At 36.5% G+C, this 12337-nt stretch overlaps 1 long non-coding RNA gene across 1 annotated transcript; it reads left to right on the forward strand.

The window, feature by feature from the left end:
• Positions 1-861: 861 nt before the first annotated feature.
• On the forward strand, positions 862-1362 carry LOC120188403. Its single transcript, XR_005522411.1, has 4 exons — positions 862-917; positions 1054-1100; positions 1195-1240; positions 1332-1362. It is a non-coding gene; the product is annotated as an uncharacterized LOC120188403 (long non-coding RNA).
• Positions 1363-12337: the final 10975 nt, after the last annotated feature.

Here is a 12337-nt window from a genome sequence, read left to right on the forward strand (position 1 = left end):
GAGTATGATACATGTGATTAGGGGGCATGTAATTGTATTTTGATTTATATACGAGTTTGGAAATCTGTTTTATTTTTAAATAGTGAAAATTTATTTTATAAGTTTACATGTTCTGATAAAAAATTTTAAATTTTCTGCTATTTTTACAGTGGGTCGCTCCGGTAGCCCTAATGTGACTTCCCGGATCGGATCGGGCTATCCGCATCGGTCTGGGATTACAGCAATGGAAAGAAAGGAGATAATCGTATAAGAAGGTTTCCATGGCTTTGAGAAATGATGATCGGTTGTCTTTAAATTTTGTTGAAACGCATTGGCTACACTGAAATTGAAGCGAAGAATCCGGCAATGTGGTCGAGATCCGGAGAAAAAATGTTTTAGGACGAAAACGAATTGACGTTCTTTTTCTTTAGTTTTATTTTTCTCTACTTAATCTCTCTTGTTAGAAACTTCTAATTGGAAGGGGGAGGGGGAATCGAGCAAAGAGTTAAAATCAATGGAGTCTCGAATGGATCAGTACGAAATTATGGAACAAATCGGCCAGGGTGCTTTCGGTGCTGCCATTCTCGTTCACCACAAATCCGAGACGAAAAAGTATTATTCTTATTTCTCAAACTCTAAATTTCTAATTATATAAACGTGTGTGTTTTCTTTTCTTTTAAAATATTTTTTGGTGATCTTTTCAAAAATTTCAGGTATGTATTGAAGAAGATCAGACTGGCGCGGCAAACGGAGCGTTGCAGAAGATCTGCTCATCAAGAAGTTAGTCAATTTATTTTGTTTACATAATTTATCATGTAATAGAGAGTTTCAATTTACAAGTTGTAATTTCGTTCGAATATTGTGGAATGTAGATGGCACTTTTTGCGCGAGTTCAACATCCTTACATTGTTCAGTTTAAGGAAGCTTGGGTTGAAAAAGTAAGATACGGTACTGCTCTTTTTTTTTTTTTGCTGAGATACTGGAATCGATGTCTACTTTTAAATAGTAACTTGTTGAGTACGTGGTGGTTGTCTTTCATTGATGTTGAATTTGAGTTTTGTGATTGTAATATAGGGTTGCTTTGTTTGCATTGTTACTGGATATTGTGAAGGTGGCGATATGTGAGTCTCCAAGCTTGTGAGGAGAACTTTGCTTTTCAATTTCTGCAATTTTTGCAATGTGTCAATATTGTTCATTTTGTGTTCTTTTTCACAGGGCTGGATTGATGAAAAAATCAAATGGGGTCTATTTCCCCGAAGAGGTCATCTAATTTCTCTATAGCTGTTGATTTTGCTATTTTCTTATAGGATTATAAGTTGCAGTTAACGCCGATGATTGTAAACATTGTGCAGAAACTCTGCAAGTGGTTTGTGCAACTACTTCTAACAGTTGAATATCTGCATTCAAATTTTGTTCTGCATCGTGACCTAAAGGTTTGTATCAAATTAGATTAGTCTTTCTAGTAAATGATTTATGGATTGACATGTGGCCCTATCTTGGCAGTGTTCCAATATTTTTCTTACCAAAGATCAAGATGTCCGCCTTGGTGAGTTTATATTTTACGTACATAATCATTTTGTCCAAAACAAATACTTTAATAAAAAATAATTAAAAATATTATATTTAAAGAGATCGTCATATCAAACAGCATGTAATTGTAATTTATCTTCCACACGTATAATATGTCAGAATTAAAATATAGTTTATAGAAAAATAATTTGATTTATAATATCGAATTATCAATAATAAATTACAATTTATAAAATATAAAGGGTGCGTTTGGTTCACGAAAATGTAAGATTACCAGTGAGAATGTAAGATTATCAGGGAAAATGATTACTTAGAATGTTATATTTTGTGTTTGATTGGTTTAGCAGGAATGTAAGATTACCGTGTTTTGTTAAAGGAATAAAATATTATTGGAATGTATAATTGATCAAATTGTCCTTATTATATATTTGTTTTTTAACAAGTTGGAAAATATTTAAATATTTTCTTCAAAAAATTTAAATTCATAAATTTTTTATATATAATTTTTACAAAATTGAAAATATAAAAAGGTTTAATGAAATAGTAAAATTTTATTTTAACCTCTAAACTTCATATAAAATTTTTAGAATTTTTTTTAATGACATTTTAATCCAAAACGCCGATAATCCAACAATACTTAAGGAAATGGAAGTAATGACATTCTCGGTAATATATACCAAAAAATCTATTTTTGATAATAAAACATTATCGGGAATGAAATTCTCGACCAACCAAACATAAGAATGTGAATTTCATTTCCATGAAAATCCAACATTTCTTAAACCAAACATCCAAAAGAATACTTAAATTTATCGTTTAAAATTACCTAAAAGATTTTTAATCTCCAAAATAAGATACGTTTATTTAATAGTATTCCCTTCCTTGTATTAAATTTGTACCTTTTAAATTTTAAAATTAGCACATATAAAAAAATTAAATAAGAACTCGAACGCCTTGCCACTCAGGCCGGCTTTAGCATAAGCAGATATTATGATCGTCCAAGAACCAACATCTCTTTCAGGCAATTGGTCGAACACAGCCTGCGCCTCTTCGAATAATTCAAACTTTGCAAACATATCGATGAGATTGTGGAGAAGAAACCTTGTTGGTCGACACCCATTGAAGAAAACATGCTTGTGAACAAGCTTGCCTTGTTCTACAGCGTTGCGAGCTACACAGCACTTGATTAACTCTGAGTAGGTGTTGGGGTCAGCATAAAGGCCGTGACTTTCCATAGTAGCCATGGCTTTTAAAGCCCTTGGAAGATCCTTAAGGTAACGGAAGTTTACGAATTCATTTATTAGAGTGGATGAAGAAGATGAATTTCTAGAGTTAGAATGGGAGGCAAGAGGAGACGTGAAGATGTTATGCGCTTTAGCTTTGCTGGTACGGTTTTTATTGCAGTTTTGGTTAATAGAGATTGTAGAAGATGAAATTCCCTAATCCATCTTCAGCCCTCGTCTCTTTACTCTAAAGATAATACTGTAATTTATCTTCAGCACTATCTCTATATTACCACCAATTCTATTTTATTCATAATATAACTGAACCGTCCACAGTAATCGCAACTCATAACCTCAAACCCAAAATCACAACACTCAGTCCCATCTCCATCTCTCACTCTCTACGGTGAAATCCGTCCCCATCTCCGAAGATTTCCGTCCCCATCGCCGGCGAAATCCCTCACAACCATTCACAGTCAAAAATCCCTCACAATCATTCAGAAATGGAAAATCAACCTCCGAGGGTTAGTTTTTTTTATTTTTATTTTGAAATTTTTGCATTATTTTAGGTTTTTCATATTGAGATTGATGATAAGTTTACTGGTAATTTCAATAATAGATTAACCATTTCACTTAGATTTCTTATTAAATTCATTTGATTGCTGCCAATACTGCTAAACTGTTTAGCCTGTGAAGTTAGTATTTTTCTTTGTTTTGTCTTTTGGTTGAAGTAATGCAGAAGAAGAATAGTTTCGAGAATGAAAATCGCAACGCGGAAATAACTATTGCAACGAGAGAATCGCAACGTGAAATAAAAATCGCAACGCAAAATAAAAATCGCAACGCGAAACCAAAATCGCATTGTGATTTTCATTTCGCGTTGCGATTTTCATTTCGCGTTGCGATTCTCTTGTCGCGATAGTCATTTCGCGTTGCGATAGTCATTTCCGCGTTGCGATTCTCATTATCTCGTTGCGATTTTCATTTCAACCAAAAGACAAAACAGTGTTGCAAATTTTAGTTTCAAGAATAAACTACTATTTATGTTTATTGTTTTTGGTATATCTGATAGTGTAGTTTTTGGTATCTAACTTGGTATGTTTTATTTTTTGTAGAAATTTTTTTCGGCTTCATTGACATTAAGGAATAAAGTTAGCCTAGCCACTACAATTGCTTCGAAGCTTTCACCTGCACAAAGAAAATTGTTTGAAGAAACCTGCTTCGGGCCATGGCTGAGAGTACAGCATCCGGGTGGAGATGCTAATTGACCCATTTGTGGCTTCAGACCATGACTAGCGATATACCCGACAGTATACAACGTGGTGAGGAAGAGATATGGTTTTATTTTCCACCGGCGTATACTTGTTTTGGGCGGAAGGAGTCTGCTTATCACTAGTCTACGATCGGACACGATGATGTAGGCGGTACACTCGTCATATCCCGCCCATCATGGTTATCCCAGGGTTTTCCCTGATGAGTCAATAGAGAAGCCGAACTTATACGTCGACGACATGAAGAAATTGTTTAATAAGAAAGATGGTTTTACTCGGATGAATGACGTCGATTTTGTCTGAGTATGCCTTCTACTACTTTTGTATGTCGGCTTTTTAGGCAGAGAGGCCAGACAACCTATTCCTCATGAGCTAATATTATTGGTAGAGGACCTAAATGCATGGAATCTGTTTCCGTGGGGTTCGTATATATGGAAAGCTACATGGACTAAGTTTTCGTCTGCCTTTGATGACCGCAAAAGTTTGCGAGGCGATGGGTCGAAATACACTTTGTCAGGCTTTGTTTGAGTCTTTAAGGTAAGAATTTCTATATAATGTTTTCAAAATTATAATTAATTATTTAACAATTACTAATGTTGTTATTATATTGTTTGTAGATTTGGATATTTGAGGCCTTTCCCGCCATGAAGACATATGCAATAAAAACTTCAAATGATATTCCCAGGGCTATTTCCTGGAAGAGGAAACGTCTGTTGGATTGGGAAGACTTAATACCATATGCGACAATAAATAATGTAAGTTAACACAAATACTATCATATATAAACAAGTTATTAATAGTAGACGTTTAACTTTGTTTGAGTTTTTATATTTTTAGGAGGCCAACATTCCATTAATTAGACTGACACCCACGAAGGCTGAGCTTGCCACTGATTGGTGGCAAGCTAGTCAGCGTTTTCTTGATGGCACGAATGATGAGCAGCCTTCACTTCCTCCACTTCGAGAGCCATCACCTCACCCAGAGCCATCACCTGATCGACCCGACTATACACCTCTACAACGAGAGCCATCACCTATCCCGTCACATCATCGAGCCTCTTCTCCACCATCACCTCATGATAGGCGACCGGCAAAGATGCCACGACTTCTATCTCCCTATTCTCCACCTCCACGGGATGAGTCAAGGGAGTTATGTGATGAGGTCAATGCCTTGCGTGAGGAGATCGGTACTCTACGTGATAACGATGGTGCATGGCGTGTGGAGGTGTCTACTTTACGTGGTGAGGTTGCCGCTCTACGTGAGATGGTAGTATCGTTGCAGAATGAGGTTCATACTCTACGCAACGAGGTAAGTTTAAGATTTTCCATATTTAACTTGATGATAAATTTACTCGTAATTTCACTTAAATTAACCATTTCACTTAGATTGCTTAGTAAATTTATTTGGTTACTGCCAATACTGCTAAACTGTTTATTAACACTGTGAAGTTAGTATTTGTCTTTTTGTTTTGTCTTTTGGTTGAAGTAAGTTTATTCGGATGCTGCCAATTCTGCTAAACTGTGTATTCTTTAACACTGTGAAGTTAGTAGTTGTCTTTGTTTTATCTTTTGGTTGAAAGTTTGAAATATATTTGTCTTTGTTTTCACTGTTTAAATATCATGTCTGTTTATTTACTGATATTTGTATTTAATTATTTAGCGGACCGATAAGGTGGATGCTTTACGTCGGGTTTTTCTTGCATGATAGAGTTCACGCATCAGACGGCGTGCACGTGCTATTAAGTCTCCGTATACCCCAATAGTGCGAAGACACCACAAGAAGAAGCTCGACTCGCCTGTCATCCCTCAAGAGTCCACTCCTATCGTTGAAGAGGCCCCTATCATTCCTCGAGAGTCCCCTCTCACCGTTCAAGAGGCCACTGCCATCCCTCAAGAGTCCACTCCTATCGTTGAAGAGGCCTATATCATTCCTCGAGAGTCCCCTCCCACCGTTCAAGAAGCCATTGTCATCGTTGAAGAGGTCTCTCCCACCATTCAAGAGCCCGATTCACATGGCGTCATATGTAGGATTCTTGAGAAACCCTCTGACGTGCTGGACATGATGGATTCAAGTTGGCTCTCGTATGAGTTACCGGCCAGTACCGTACCGGTATCTGAAGTGGAGAGGAAACAACTACCGGACACAATTCTGGATAACACCCTTTGGGCTAAGACCGCAGTTGATTTTTATCTACATGAGCGAAGCCAGGGGTGTTTCACTGACATATGCAAGCTCAACGATGATATCTATTTGTTGCTTGATCGGTCTTGGTGGGGCGTATTATTAGGGGTCGAAGACAATGGCTATTTCGATGGAGGGGTAAGTCTTATATTTTTCTTATATTTTAATTTGATTATTTTTTTGTAAATTTATGTAAGTTACTAATATATGTCTTTTTTTGTAAAACAGCATATCGATGCGTGGGTGTCACGTCTTCTAATAATTAGGAAACTTAAAGGAAAATAAAAGAAATACACGATATACAATTATGCCGACGTCTTTTAACGCCATTCACTTGAAGAATCAACGAGATGAATCATTTGCGTTGGGCAATGGACAAGCTAAGCTTTATCCTGCATGGTGGGAGGTCGATAAGGTTAGTGTTTATTTTAGATTGAGTTTAAAGGTATTCATAAATAAGTGCGCAAATGAATGAATTATTACTTATGATTGCAGGTGTTTATCCCTGTTTTGGAACGTAACCATTGGCTTCTCGTCGAGCTTCAGATCCCATCCCTTAAGGTAATAGTATATGACAGCATGATAAATTACATATCATTGGCTGATTTAAGAGATATTATTAAGGGATGGAGCTCTTATTTGGCTAAATTCTTGGATGCGATAAATTATTGGACTCGTTCTGGAAACAAGAAGCCAAAGAAGCTCAATATTACAGTTAGCAGAGACGAGACCGCACCACAACAAACGAAAGGACCCAGAGGGGATTGTGGTCCTCTCGTATGCTTGGCGTTGGACCGTTTGATCACAGGAAGTATAAAGTATCTACCTCCCACCGATATAGATAGAGCTGCAGTAGGCTTGTGGTTTCGACATTATATGGCTAGATCGATATATATGAGACGCTGCCTACCTGCATCCGCGTTATAAAAATGTCCATAAACAATTGGTATGTTTATAGGCTTGTGGTTTGAAAATGTTTGGTTAAGTACCTAGAATTCAATAATTTGCTGTTTGTAGGTTTTAGATGTGTAGAAAGTGTTGTTTGAGCAAAAGTTGATTCAATAGTAGAAGTATTATTTTCTCTAATAATTATTGCTTATTTTTTGATTGTTTAATTGATTTGTAAAAGGTGATTTGTAAAAGTTGATTTGTTTAATTGATGTTAACATAATTCTTATTTGTGCTTGTTTAATTGATTGAAATGTAATGATTGATTTTGTTGATTTCAATCTGCATTATGTTGAAGGCAAAAAGTACTATCGCAATGCGAAATGAGAATCGCAACGCGAAATGAAAATCGCAACGAGAGAATCGCAACGCGAAATTAAATTTGCGTTGCGATTTTCATTTCGCATTGCGATTCCCTCATTGCGATTTTCATTTCGTATTGCGAAATTAGCGTTGCGATTTTCATTTCGCATTGCGATTCTCTCGTTGCGATTTTCATTTCGCATTGCGATAGTAATTTCCGCGTTGCGATAGACATTAAGATGATTGTCTATTAAGTGATAACAACTGAACAGATCATAGCAATTTTCAAACTCAAGTTACTAATACATGCCTAACTGAAAATGTTAAAAGTTCACAAATAAAATCTACATAATACAACGTTTGCATTTAAAAATCACCTAAGTTAACAATCCCAAAAGGTGAAGCCAGTTGTGATTGGGATTTTAAAGATGATTGCGATTTTGATTACCTTTTTCTTGACACCATATGAGCTTTGGATTTTGATAATGATCCATATTTTGGTAGAGGAAAAGATGATTGTGATGGCACTGGTGACCCACATGTCAACCTTGTATGACCACTTTCCTTGCACCGACTACATGTCGATCTCTTCTTCTCTTCACCCTTAGACGGTATACGATCATGACTTTTTGGTCGGCCAGGTAGCCTTCTGTCCATGGCTGGTGGAAAAACTGTTTGTAAGTCATCTGGTATGTCCCACTCAGAAGGATGTGGAATAGGGTAGACAATCTCGGCATAAGTCTATCGATATACTTCTGTAGTGTAGCAATCCATAGCGTATGTGCTTGAATCATCTTGGTTTAGATGAAGAGCAACTTTTATAACATGGCCACACGGATAACCAGATGTTTGCCATTTCATACAACTACACGTCCTTGCATTTAGATCGACAAGCCCATTTAAGTTATTATCCAGTACTTCAAACAAAGTGTTTGAACATGGTTCAACTCTCCATGACGTTGACTTCACAACACGTTTCGTTATCTTTTTTTCAGTCCATGGTGTAACACGATGTTCCAATGTTCATGTAAATTTAAATAAATAATACTTAGTAAAATATATGATAAGTTACGAATTCAAAGAAATAATACCTGCATGGTTTCTTTTCTTGTAGTACCACTGTTGAATAGAGGCTCGAAAAAACTCCATTAACATAGTAATGGGTAATTTCCGGGAATGACGACTTAGAGCGTTGATTGATTATGCACTATTAGACGTCATGAAACCATATCTTGCTCCAAGTTGATGTACTCTTGACCATCTTTCAAACCCGACATCTTCTAGTGTTTGAGCATACTGAGGCAAAACACGTCTTAAACAGTTTATATGCTTATTGAAATCCACTTCCCGATAAGCTTTTACAGCCTTCCAGTATGTCCATTTGTGCTTTTTTATACCAACAGACCTTGATTTTAGATTTCTATACAAATGAACACCACAAAGTCCATGAAAAACATCTGGGAAACACCTTCTAACAGCGTTGTCAATTGAGTTTGCCCTATCGGATATGATTGTCAGATTGCTAATAGGACCTATGCAATCCCTAAGATGCCCCATAAACCATGTCCATAAATCAGAGGTTTCAGATTTGCCAACCCCGTAAGCTATTGGCAATATCCCATTGTTAGCATCCATGACTACTGCTAATAAGTTTATTCCAAGGTATCGACCTTTCAAATGTGCTCCGTCAACTATAATAACTGGGCGCATGCAAGTAATAAACGAACGAATCTACAAAATAATATACACAAGAAATATAATCATTTAAATGTGAAATGCATGTAACTAACAGAAATGAGTCAACAGAATTATATTGATTTACTAACCGCAGCACCAATGGCGATAAACAGCAACTCAAAGCGTCCATCTCTATATGTTTTGATATGAGTTACCGACCCAGGATTTTTCAGCTTTAAATTGTGACAATAAGCCGGCAGTTTGGCAAACGATGCTTCTGGCGACCCCCTCAACAATTCCAAGGCATAACATTTGGCTCTCCAAGCTTGAGAATATGATATACTAATCTTGAACCGAGCATTCATGTCAGTCATAATTTCATGTCCCCGATATACCCTGCCATTCAAAAACATTAACTCAGCCAGAAAACCACCCAACACCTTTTTGTTTGCCTGTCTATGGTTAGGAAAAACTTGGGTTCTTGAACATGTATGTTTATCAATAAAAGTCCTAACTTGAAACATTTCGCAATCTTTTATCCTCTTTGCAATCATACGCCACGTACAGTTTTTGTCAATCATACACCTTGTTTCGAAACGATCTTTGCTTGATTTGTTAACTTTTAGTTGATAGCCATCTTCCACACATTTCGTATACAAAGCTATCTTCAAGTCTTCCTTTGTATCAAAACAATCATCTTTCTTGATACGAATAACTTTTTGTGTAACAATCAACTGCTTTCTTTACCAACTCTTCTTTCGGTATCTGAAGTAATTCTGGCATATTCCAGTTATACTCCCGTGGCATTTTCTTTTCTTCGGGGACTTTTTCTTCTTCTTTTTCTTCTTCTTTTTCTTCTTCAGGATTATATGAATTACAGAATGGATGTTCAACATGTTCATTCACAGCCTCCACTTCCTCCTCATTATCATCAACAACATCTTCCTCGGCAACGGTTGTTTCATCATCAAAATTCGGGTATTGACCAATATCAAAATCATTACACGCAGGGTCTATTTCTTCTTCTGAAACATCATCAAAATCCGAGTATTGACCAATATCAAAGTCCCGAGTATTGACCAAGATCAAATTTCGAATACTGACTAGTACTCACAATTTTTTTCTCTTGGCTCATCATCGTCTAATTGGTCAATACGAAAACCGGAATTTGGTGCTGAAAGTTGATTGGGATTTGGATTAGAGAAAGGTTGTGGGTTTTGAGAAAAACTTAGTTGATTACTACCCGCTACTGACCCAACAATACTACTTCTAGGTTCAACAACATACAATGTAACATCATCACTTGAAACACTAATGTAAGCAATGAATCGTTCAACATCTTCATTGTCGGTTAACAAATAAACTTTACCATTCCTATGATAAGATAGCCTAAATCCACTTAGGGGCTCTAAATTCAATTTCTTTGAAACACGTAACATTAGAGTTTCATAAGTTAACTTTTTTAATGACAGTTTTAGTTGAAGATTCATGGGTAAAGGCATATATTGTAAAACACCATGAACATTCTCACATGACCCTCCAAAACACAAATCTATCCAAACATGATCAACATTAGATGATTTCATGGTTGTAAATTAATTTACTAAACAAATGAGCTGCGAAACTAAGACCTGTTGCCGGATGGGGAAGGATGTAAGAACGGATATAGGAACGGATGTCGCCGGAGAGAGTGATAGATGGAGATGGAATGAGTTGCGATTTAGGGATTTAGGTTATGAGTTGTTGCTTCTGCGTAGATATATACACAAAAAATTTGTGTTGCGAAACTAAAACCTATTGCGAACTTTAAAAATCGCATTGCGATTATGTATTATCTCGTTGCGAAAGTAAGTATCGCGTTACGATTTTCCTAATTCGCAATGCGAATAAGTAAATCGCAATGCGAATTTGGAAAATCGTAATGTGATACTTACTATCGCAATGAGATAATACAAAATCGCAACGAGATTCTGAAAATCGCAATCATCTTCAAAATCCCAATCACAACCGGCTTCACCTTTTGGGACTGTTAACTTAGGTGATTTTTAAATGCAAACGTTGTATTATGTGTATTTTATGTGTGCACTTTTAACATTTTCAGTTAGGCATGTATTAGTAACTTGAGTTTGAACATTGCTATGATCTGTTCAGTTGTTATCACTTATTACACATTCATTTTGACTATCGCAACGGGGAAATCGCAACGCGAAAATGGCTATCGCAACGCGAAAATGGCTATCGCAATTCGAAATGAAAAATCACAACGCGAAAATGGCTATCGCAACTAGAAAATCGCAATGCGAAATGAAAATCGCATTGCGATTTTCTCGTTGCGATTTTCATTTCGCATTGCGATTTTCATTTCGCATTGCGATTTTCTCGTTGCGATAGTCAGTTTCGTGTTGCGATAGTCTGTTTTGCCTTCAACATAATTCAGATTGAAAATCAACAAATCAACTATTACATTTCAATCAATTAAACAAGCACAAATAAGAATTATGTACACATCAATTAAACAAATCAACATTTACAAATCAATTAAACAATCAAAAAATAATAATAATTCTTATTTCTTCATAAATAATTGAATCAATGAATCAACAACTTTGTGACCCCGTACATCCATTTCACGCAGCTCACTTAAGGATTAACCTGCAGAAACCAAACATTTGCTCAAACAAGACTTCCTACACATCTAAAACCTACAAACAGCAAATTATTGAATTCTAGGTACTTAACCAAACATTTTTCAAACCAAAAGGAGTATATATGTTAACAAAACTTGCATTTGACTTACCAATTAACAATGAACACTTTCATAAGGCGGATGCAGGTAGGCAGCATCTCGAATATATTGCTCTAGCCATATAATGCCGAAACCACAAGCCTACTGCAGCTCTATCTCTATCGGTGGGAGGTAGAAACTCTGTGCTTCCCGTCGTCAAACGCGCCAAGCACAAGCATACGAGAGGACCACAATCCCCTCTGGCTCCCGGCGATTGTTGTGGCGCGGTCTCGTCTCTGACAACTGTGACATTGAACTTCTTTGGCTTCTTGTGTCCAGAATGAGTCCAATAATTAATCCCATCCAAGAATTTAGCCAAATGAGAGCTCCATCCCTTGATCATATCTCTCAAATCAGACAGTGATATGTAATTTATCATGTTGTCATACACTATTATCTTCAGGGATGGGAGCTGAAGTTGGACGAGAAGCCAATGACGA

Source organism: Hibiscus syriacus, unplaced genomic scaffold (assembly GCF_006381635.1).
Source record: "Hibiscus syriacus cultivar Baekdansim isolate YM2019G1 unplaced genomic scaffold, ASM638163v2 tig00116944_pilon, whole genome shotgun sequence".
In the NCBI taxonomy this organism is placed as follows: domain Eukaryota; kingdom Viridiplantae; phylum Streptophyta; class Magnoliopsida; order Malvales; family Malvaceae; genus Hibiscus; species Hibiscus syriacus.